The sequence below is a fragment of the Schistocerca nitens genome, chromosome 3 (genome assembly GCF_023898315.1).
Source record: "Schistocerca nitens isolate TAMUIC-IGC-003100 chromosome 3, iqSchNite1.1, whole genome shotgun sequence".
NCBI classification, from domain to species: Eukaryota; Metazoa; Arthropoda; class Insecta; order Orthoptera; family Acrididae; genus Schistocerca; species Schistocerca nitens.
In genome coordinates, this window is record NC_064616.1 from 987,894,653 (window position 1) to 987,904,938 (window position 10,286).

Sequence of the window (10,286 nt, forward strand, 5' to 3'; positions counted from 1 at the left end):
GACGGGCAGCCGAACCTAGTGAACCAAGAAGAAACGAATCTTTTCTCCACAGTTTCTGCTGTGATTTTGGATAAGGGGACGGCTTCCGCCCAACGAGACATTCGGTATATTGTGGAGAGGATATACCTGTGGCCCTCCGACGGAGGCAGGAGACCGATAAGGTCGATATGTACATGACGGAAATGTCCCTTAGGGATGTCAAACTTGCCGAGTGGTGGAGAGGTGTGACGTCCTATTTTGTTTCGTTGACAGGAAATGCAGCTGCATGCCCGTTTGACAGTCCCGTTTCACATCTTTCCACATAAAACGCTCGGTGACGAGGCGAGTGGTGGCTCAGACGCCGGGGTGGGAGAGATTATGCGAGGTGTCGAAAACCTGTCAGCGCAGCGTGGGCAGGAGCAAAGGCCGCAGAATGCCCGTAGAAGAGTCGCATACACTTCGTCCGAAATGCCAGGGAACTTAGCCTTGGTAAACACGAGCGAAGACTGCAGGTCCGTGAGCAGACCCTGAGTGTCCTCGTCCAAAGCCTGTAGAGTGCTGAGGTCGGAAAAATCGACGATACTTGAAACGGCATCGATCCGCGAGAGGAAATCAGTGGCGATGTTCTCCGTGCCTTTGTTGTAGCATACGTCTGTAGTCTAGGGCGTGGCGGGGGGTGGGGGGGGGGTGGGGGCGGGAAGATTCTTTGGTGGGTTGCAGAAGGCATCCGCCAGCGGTTTGTGATCAGTAAGAATGAAGAAAGGACGGCCCTCGATGTCAGTGCGGAAATGTTTGACGGCCTGGTACACAGCGAGAAGCTCTCTATCAAAAGTGGAATATTTCTTCTGCGCTGTAGACAGTTTTTTGAAGAAGAAATGAAGTGGTGAAACTGTGTCGCCTTTGCTGTGTTGTAATACTGCCCCCAGACCGCGATGTCGCTGGCGTCCCTAGTGATGAACAAATCGGCAGACGGATCAGGGTGGGCGAGTACGACTGAATGTGCTAAAGCTGTTTTAAGAGCCCTGAAAGGCTCTAGCATGGGTTCAGTCCAACAGACTAGTTTAACGCCCGGAGAGCGAATCCGTCAGCGGGGATTGCACGGCCGCAGCAGAAGGTAGATGGCAGCGGTAGTAATTTATAGTACCTAGGAAATGTCTAAGTTCTTTCTACGTAGCTGGGGGTGGCAATGACGTGATACGCTGCACGTGGGATTTGGGAGGCTGTATTGCGTATGCAGAGACAGTGTAACCCAGAAATGTCACAAAAGACTGACAGACTGACACAATTGGAATTTTTCTTTGTTGACCTCAACACCGTTGGATGCAAGAGTCTGGAGGACTTGGGATAAATGATCTTCGTGGTCTTCAGTCAATTTGCTGAAAATGAGTACGTCATCCAGGTATGTGAAGCAGAATTCGAATCGTCGTAAGATTGATTCGATGAAACGTTGCCACGTTTGTGCCGCATTCTTTAAACCAAATGGCGTTCTCGCTTCCCACGCCCGGGTTCCCGGGTTCGATTCCCGGCGGGGTCAGGGATTTTCTATGCCTCGTGATGACTGGGTGTTGTGTGATGTCCTTAGGTTAGTTAGGTTTAAGTAGTTCTAAGTTCTAGGGGACTGATGACCATAGATGTTAAGTCCCATAGTGCTCAGAGCCATTTGAACCATTTTTTTTAAACCAAATGGCATGAAGTTGCATTGGAACAAACCGAGCGGCATGATGATCACAGTCTTTGGAATGTCTTCCGGCACTACAGGAATCTGGTGATAAGCACGTTTGCAGTCAATCACACTGAAGATTGTGGCGAACGATAATATATGAGTGAAATCGTTTATGTTTGGCACGGGGTAATTGTCTGTGACAGTGCGAGCATTTAAACGTCTGTAATCACCACACATTCGAAAAGAACCGTCGTGTTTGGAGATGAGGTGAATTGGTGAAGACCAATTGCTGTCTGATGCCTGTAGGATGCCTGCCTCCAGAAGTTCGTTAATTTGCTGCTGCGCTGTGCGCAACTTAATGGGGTTGAGGCGTCGAACCTTGTGTGTAACAGGAGGGCCGGCAGTGGTAATTATCTTGTGTGTCGTTCTGTCTGTGACAGAAGAGACTGGGAAGTGCACATGAGGCTGAGTAACGTTCTGCCATGGAGTTTTGGGATGAGTGCGGCACGATGAGGCGTAGCCATCAGCGGGAGTGGGAAAAGACAGCACGAAAATCACATGCCTATTACGCGAGCCAGCGTGCGCTTGCTTGTTTGTAGAGGTCGGCTGCGCGGGCAGCGCGGAGCGGAGTGGGGAGCACAGCGACTGTCTGTTTTAAACTTTGCCTTGGGCAACCAGGGCGGGCGAGAGAGGCACTGGCGTCGCGCGAGGGATAGCGATGGCCGCCGAGTTGCTTGGCTGGCGCGCGGGAGAGGGGGAATGTTTATCAACAAGCAGGGCAGCTGCGTGCGTAGTGGGCGTGGTCGTGCTGCGTGAGCGACTGTTATTAGAGACACTTTTGAAACACGAGGCACTGCGCGTAGTGGGCACTTGGGCAGTGCAGAGGTCACTGAACGCGAATCGTCACATGCAGTGAATGTTTTTGAACTAACCTGACGAGTGTTCGAACTGATGCTTGGCGATGAAGCTGCAGATTGCAGTTTCAACAGTGAGTTGTGGGCCGCAGCGAGCTCGTTGTAAGTGTGAGCAGTGTTTCAGCTCGTCGTTCTCCCGGCGGAGGTGCACCACTGAGTCGTATTCTGATATTAAAATAGTGACACAGGTCATAAGCTTGCCCACGAGGGTGGAACACTCGCGAACTAAATCCTGTGTTGCTGCGGAAACTGAGGGAGGACAATGGGTGTCAGAGCACGGAATCTGAGTGTTAGATGGGTGGCGTAACACTGAACACTGGATTATGTTCAGGGAGAGCTTGTAATGGGACAAAAAGCCCATACAGGGAATCGGTTTATCCATGTCGACGATGTAGAAGGTCCATGGGAAACGCAGAGAAGGGGATAGGTGCACCATCACTTTCACAGAACCGACAGTTTGTAATGTTGATGCGTTGACAGCTCGTAGGAGAGACTTCGTCGGCGAAAAGTCGGTAGGAGCCAACCATTGTGGTATGATAGCCACGTCAGCGCCAGTATCAATTAGGCAGACAAACTGTGATGAAATGTCTGTCACGTACAAATGACCGCTCGGCCGAGGGGACGAGTGGATGGAGTGCAATGTTAGGGGACGTCTATGAAGTTCCCTGCAGGACTCGGCGGCACTTAGTTCCTGCGGTCGGTGTTTGGGTGATCCCAAGGTAACCTGCACTTCTTGGCCTCGGCACCTATTGTGCTACCGACAGTGTGGATGAGCCGGATGTGGCAGTGGCGGTGACTGTGATGGCGGGGGAGGCTTGTCCTCATTGATCTGCTCTGGGACGTAAACTGGGACATACGGAGCGTGGGCGATTCCTGAGTGCTCGGAAAGAAGAGAGAGCAAACGAGTACTGCCTGGTGGCGTAGAAGGCGTGGAAGTGGAACTGCCCCTGCCCCTGCCTGCAGACGGCCGGTAAACAGGAGGTGTAGTGTCACACAGCGATGGTGGATGAGCTGGGTGTTTCTGGCGCAGGAGCGCATACAGCTGATCTGCAATGCGTAGGTGAGAACCGATAGACTCGAAAGAGGTGTATTTGTAGGTCAGTAGGTAACTTCGCAGACCGTACCACCCACAGTGTGACGTCTGGCATCGCGTGTTCACTCACGTGTAATCTGAGGTGGCGCCAAAGTTGTGACGGAGTGCAGTCCCCTAGGTGCTCCTCGTACAGAATCTGGATTATCAATTCCTGTGGCGAGCAGGCAAGTCGGTCCAATGTCGTTTTCTTGGCGAACTCGTCCTTCGATGGCGGTGGAGGCGAAAGTAGGAGATCACAAATTAAATCCGTATGGTCGTGAATGTATGTGACCAAAGATAGGAACTTGGAGTTCTCATCAGTCACTTGATGCAGCTCGAAGAGGTGCTCCACTAGTGCAAACCATGAAACTGGATTGTTCTCGTATAGGGGAGGTAGTTCGGGCAGGCGACCTGGAGGTGGAGACGAAGGTGGCTTCGGCATATCTCGGAAGGCCTGAGGTCCTACTGCACAAGAGTTCATACTGGGATCCGGCATCACCGGAGCGGAAATGTTACTAGCACACACGTTCAGAACAACTGCTGATTGTAATGTCTGAAAACGCACAGTCGGTACCGTGGAAGTGAACGGGCGAGCGGCGTGTAATGAGGGCCCGTAAACTGGACAGGAAATTGCAAGAATAGCACTGACATTGTCCAACTTGGAAATGACGTGGATGGCTGGCGCGGCAGACGCAGATGGTACTGTAGAAGGAGCGAGCGGTTGTATGGTCGGAATCGAGGTCCCCCATGGGGGGGAGGGGGGGAGGGGGGGAGGGGGGGGGCTGAAGCCTAAAGTGGCAACAGCGGAAGTTTTCCGCACACACTGGCCACGCACCCTTCGTGGTAGGACCATAAAACACTGGTGAAACCTGTTGGCGGTCACACTGTCGTAGTACAACGTTACTGGGTGAAGAGGCTATGTTGAGTGCATTCGTACCCACGAGTTCCCGAAACTGGGCCGGCGATCCGGTGGTTTGTTCTGGCGAACTGGAGGCATAAAATTGTCTGTTACTGACTTGTGATGAAGGCGAGGCTGGTGAAGCTTGGTAATAGTTGACCGAGTGTGCATTTTCCTCAAATGGCGGCGTTTCACACGGAACTACTGTAACCGACGAAGTGGCGTGTAGAGGATCAAAGCATGTGTGCGATTTTCGATCCCTTTGAACTTCGTAGGAGCGATCGATCGTCACACTATTTAGTAGATCGTCCACTTTACTTTTCACTTGTTGTTGTGTGTAATCCGGCGAAACAAAACCTGAGTCCATTGTTTGTGGTAACTGCGTAACACTAGGTCGTTGTTGAGTTTCTAAAGTAGAGGTTATCCTCGTCGAAGATCGTAGATCATTGTCCGTTAGCTGCGAAATAACCGACGGCGGAGGGTTGTGTTGGCCTGGTTGTAAGAGCTGGGACTCCAAATTTTCGTAAAGAATGTTCGGTAATGTAGCCGTGGCGTAGTACGTGAAACCTGTTGATCCTATACGACCGGCGCGGAAGTCGCGGGAGAGGTAGAACTTTTTGTCCGTGGTCACCAACATAGTATTCTGGATATGGATCGTAATATACGTAATAAACAGTTCCCAAGTTTTCTATATACACATATATTTTACCATAAAGACTGATAACACAAGAAAACTGCATGAAGTACAAAAGCAGACTGAACTAAACATGGCGCCTCGTCGGAGCAGTTAATGTTCCAAAGATTGTAATTTGTGTGGTCGATGTGACCTAATGACGCCACAGTTCTTCATGAATTTCAGAATCAGAGGGTCCTGAAGGTATCTGCCTAATATACACTAATGGTAACTACCCAACTGGCCACTGCATTTCAGTATCACTGGATCCTTGTATGCTCGCTGCAGTCCCAGAGTATTGGGTGTGATAAGGTCAGTAGCTGATTATGCTAAGTGCTTTTCAAGGTCTCCAGGTAACGCTACAAACGGGGAACGTTTGCTTTTGCTACAAAAACAACCTCTGCTCATGAACTGTTGTGGTTAATCCCAGAAATCGAGAAGAGATAAACACTATTTACATATATCATGTAGACAATCACCTACTGATGTGCGGTTCTAGGCGCTTCAGTCTGGAACCGCGTGACCACTACGGACGCAGGTTCGAATCCTGCCTCAGACATGGATGTGTGTGATGTCCTTAGGTCAGTTAGGTTTAAGTAGTTCTAAGTTCTAGGGGACTGATGACCACAGATGTTAAGTCCCATAGTGCTCGGAGCCATTTTTTTTTTCACCTACTGATACACAATCAATACACTGGTCTACTGATATACTACAAAGACTTCCAGGTGCATGTTGAACACATCACAAGTTATCAATTGTTGGCTGATACAAGAGCAGCGTTTCCTATTTTTGAGGCTATCTTGGATATACAAATTACCACGAGTAATGGGACAGAGGGAATTGCAGGCCAATGATTTATGGTCCCCCTCTCTCACCTGTCACTTTTAAGGTCAGCTGGCTTCCCTCCACTCTCTCCAAAGCTCTTCTCCTTCTCCCCTATCTTTACATCTCCCCCCCCCCCCCTTCGCATGAACCATGGACCTTGCCATCGGTAGGCTGGGTTTTCTGCCTCAGTTATTTAAATCCGTCAAATCATTGTGTAGTTTCGTAATTAGCAGGGGCAGATTTGCGTTTTAATATCTGTGACATGCAAAGTCGCATAGTTGTCTGTCATTTGTTTATTTCTTTCAAATAACCTTTGTACGTTACTGACAGTACAGTTAGCCTTCTGCCGACAAGCAGTGTGTCAGCAGTGAGCAAGTAGCAGCATTACTGCATTTACTAGCCAGTCTTGTCTTTTAATAACCATTTAAATTTTGTGTCCAATTGTTTGTGCTCTCTGTAGATTAGTTCAGACGTTCTTTGCACAGCAGTATTTACCATGGATAGGGACTGCGACTGCTGTGTTCAGATGCGGGCTGAGTTGGCATCCCTTTGCTCCCAGCTTCAGGCAGTGCTGGATTCAGTCACACAGCTTGAGGCTGTTGCCAATGGGCACCACTGTGGGGGTCTGGACGGGGGTTTGTCGGGGACGGCCAGCTCGTCCCACACATCCCCCGACCAGACTACGGCTGTGGCTGCCCGGGATACTGCCCACATTGAGGCTGACCCCTCACCCGTGGTAGAGTGGGAGGTCGTCTTGAGGTGTGGCAGGGGCGAAAGACATTCCGGAGGGCTGAACAGAAAGCCTCTCCAGTTTGTCTGACAAACCGGTTTCAGGCTCTGTCTCCGGCTGATACTGATCTTTGGCCAGACATGGCTGCTTGTCCTGTTCCAGAGGTTGCCCCTCAGTCTGCAAGATCCGGGCAGTCGCAGAGGGTGGGCTTACTGGTAGTTGGGAGCTCCAACGTTAGGCGCATAATGGAGCCCCTTAGGGATATGGCTACAAGGGAGAGGAAGAAAACCAATGTGCACTCCGTGTGCATACCGGGGGGAGTCATTCCAGATGTGGAAAGGGGTTCTTCCGGATGCCATGAAGGGTACAGGGTGCACCCATCTGTAGGTGGTCGCTCATGTCGGCACCAATGATGTGTGTCGCTATGGATCGGAGGAAACAGGGAACAGGGCAACCAAGAGCACAGGAAGACTTTAGTCCCCTAAAACTGAATGACATGTGTACTAACAAATAATCAGGAATTGAAAATATTTTCAATAATCATTTTTTAAATTTTGTTGAGAAAATAGGATCTAGATCTTCACTAGAAGAGGCAAGGCTACTAATAGAAGAGGCCATACCTGTGCAGTTTGAAACAACCGTAATTCCACCAACCTATCCCTCTGAAACCAGTAAAATAATAAACTCACTGAAAAGTAAAAGCTCTTACGAAATTGATGGCATTTCCAGCAAGGTACTTAAAGCTTGTTCCCCACAGATAAGTAGGATTCTCAGCCACGTATGTAATAGCTCTTTGGAGCAGGGTGTTTTCCCCAGTAGACTGAAATATGCCATTGTAAAACCATTGCATAAAAACGGGGATACGTCCGATGTCAACAACTACCGCCCAATCTCTCTTCTGACAGCTCTATAAAAAAATTTTTGAGAAAGTAATGTATTCAAGAGTAGCCTCCCATAATTGTAAAACTAAAGTACTAACAAAATGTCAGTTTGGTTTTCAGAAAGGCTTTTCAACAGAAAATGCTATATACGCTTTCACTGATCTAATATTAAATGCTCTGAATAACCGGACATCACCCATTGGTATTTTTTGTGATCTCTCAAAGGCCTTTGATTGTGTAAATCACGGAATTCTTTTAGATAAGCTAAATCATTATGGTTTGAGGGGGGCAGTGCACAAATGGTTTAATTCATACTTAACTGGAAGAATACAGAAAGTTGAAATAAGTGGTTCATGTAATGTTAAAACAACAGCTGATTCCTCAAACTGGGGAGCTATCAAGTACGGGGTCCCACAGGGTTCGGTCTTAGGTCCTTTACTGTTCTTGATATACAGTAATGACTTACCATTCCACATTGATGAAGATGCAAAGTTAGTTCTTTTTGCTGATGATACATGTATAGTAATAACATCCAAAAACCAAGAACTAAGTGATATAATTGTAAATGATGTTTTTCACAAAATTATTAAGTGGTTCTCAGCAAAATTTTGATAAAACACAATATATACAGTTCCATACAGTAAATGGCACAACTCCAGTAATAAATATAGACTTTGAACGGAAGTCTGTAGCTAACGTAAAATTTTCAAAATTTTTAGTTGTATCCATTGATGAGAGGCTAAACTGGAACCAACACATTGATGGTCTGCTGAAACGTCTGAGTTCAGCTACGTATACTATTAGGGTCATTGCAAATTTTGGTGATAAGAATCTCAGTAAATTAGCTTACTATGCCTACCTTCATTCACTGCTTTCGTATGGCATCATATTCTGGGGTAGTTCATCGTTGAGTAGTAAAGTATTCATTGCTCAAAAACGTGTAATCAGAATAATTGCTGGAGCCCACCCACGGTCATCCTGCAGACATCTATTTAAGGATCTAGGGATCCTCACAGTAACCTCACAGTATATATATTCACTTATGAAATTTGTTGTTAACAATCCAACCCAGTTCAAAAGTAATAGCAGTGTGCATAGCTGTAACACCAGGAGAAAGGATGACCTTGACTATGCAAGGTTAAATCTGACTTTGGCACAGAAAGGGGTAAATTATGCTGCCACAAAAGTCTTTGGTCACCTACCAAACAGCATCAAAAGCCTGACAGATAGTCAACTAACATTTAAAAATAAATTAAAAGAATTTCGAGATGACAACTCCTTCTACTCAATGGCTGTATTTTCAGATATAAATTAAGGGAATAAAACAACAACTTAAACATTAGTGTCATGCAATATTTTGTGTAATGTAATATCTTGTACAGACATCTTTTATTAACCTGATACGTTCCACATCATTACGAAGTGTCGTATTCATGATCTATGCAACAAGTATTAATCTAATCTAATCTAATCTAAAACCCTCTCTGGCTTCCGGCGGCTATCTGATTTGGTGAAGACTGCCAGTCACACTAGCGTGATGAAAGCAGAGCTCACCATCTGCAGCATCGTCGACAGGACTGACTGCGGACCTTTGGTACAGAGCCTAGTGGAGGGTCTGAATCAGAGGCTGAGACGGTTCTGCGATCGTGCGGGCTGCAGATTCCTCGACTTGCGCCATAGGATGGTGGGGTTCGGGATCTCCTGGATAGGTCAGGAGTCCACTACACACAGCAGACGGCTATAAGGGTAGCAGGGGTTGTGTGGCGTGGACTGGGCGGTTTTTTAGGTTAGATTGCCTCGGGCAAGTACAGAAAGGGCAACAGCCTCAAAGGGTGCGCGACAAAGTCAGGACATGCGGGCACCAAGCAACAATCGATATCGTAATTGTAAACTGTCGAAGCTGCGCTGGTAAAGTACCGGAACTTCAAGCGCTCATAGAAAGCTGAAATCGTTATAGATACGGAAAGGTGGCTGAAGCCGGAGATAAATTCTGCCGAAATTTTTACAAAGGCACTGACGGTGTTTAGAAAGGATAGACTACATGCAACCGGCGGTGGCGTGTTTGTCGCTGTTAGTAATAGTTTATCCTGTAGTGAAATAGAAGTGGATAGTTCCTGTGAATTATTGTGGGTGGAGGTTATACTCAACAACCGAGCTAGGTTAATAATTGGCTCCTTTTACCGAACTCCCGACTCAGCAGCATTCGTGGCAGAACAACTGAGAGAAAATCTGGAATACTTTTCACATACATTTCCTCATCATGTTATAGTCTTACGTGGAGATTTCAGTTCACCAGATATAGACTGGGACACTCAGATGTTTAGGACGGGTGGTAGGGACAGACCATCGAGTACCATTATACTGAGTGCACTATCCGAAAATTACGTCGAGCAATTAAACAGAGAACCGACTCTTGGAGATAATATCTTGGACCTATTGATAACAAACAGGCCCGAAATTTTCGACTCTGTAAGCGCAGAACAGGGAATCAATGATCATAAGGCCGTTGCAACATCCCTGAATATGGAAGTAAATAGGAATATAAAAAAAGGGAGGAAGGTTTATCTGTTTAGCAAGAGTAATAGGAGGCAGTTTTCAGACTACCTAACAGATCAAAACGAAAATTTCTGTTCCGACACCGACAATGTTGA